This window comes from Penaeus monodon, chromosome 19 (genome assembly GCF_015228065.2).
Source record: "Penaeus monodon isolate SGIC_2016 chromosome 19, NSTDA_Pmon_1, whole genome shotgun sequence".
NCBI lineage: Eukaryota > Metazoa > Arthropoda > Malacostraca > Decapoda > Penaeidae > Penaeus > Penaeus monodon.
In genome coordinates, this window is record NC_051404.1 from 6,498,299 (window position 1) to 6,498,576 (window position 278).

The 278-nt window shown below is 54.0% G+C and overlaps 1 protein-coding gene across 1 annotated transcript in view; it reads left to right on the forward strand.

Moving 5' to 3' along the window:
* Window positions 1–278, forward strand: part of LOC119585321 (organic cation transporter protein-like) — a 46,543-nt gene that overhangs the window by 36,665 nt on the left and 9,600 nt on the right. The window lies entirely within an intron of this gene.

Consider the following 278-nt stretch of genomic DNA (forward strand, 5'->3'; position numbering starts at 1 on the left):
CACTTATCCCCCACAGTACCTTTTTGTGTACCCCTCTTCGCCCCCTCCCGCTCCCCCTCCCCAAATGATAAACCCCAGGCTCCCTCCTCCCGGGCTGGCTGGCGCAGGACATTAATCAGATTATTCCGTAAGCAGGATTCATGACAGAAATACCAGAGACAATATCAGATGCGACACCGGACGCCCGCCGCACATTCATTAACATTTATACACGTGCCTTTAATGCCTTCCCACGCTGCTGAATCATTTCCACGCGTTTAACCTGTGCGCGTGGGCGG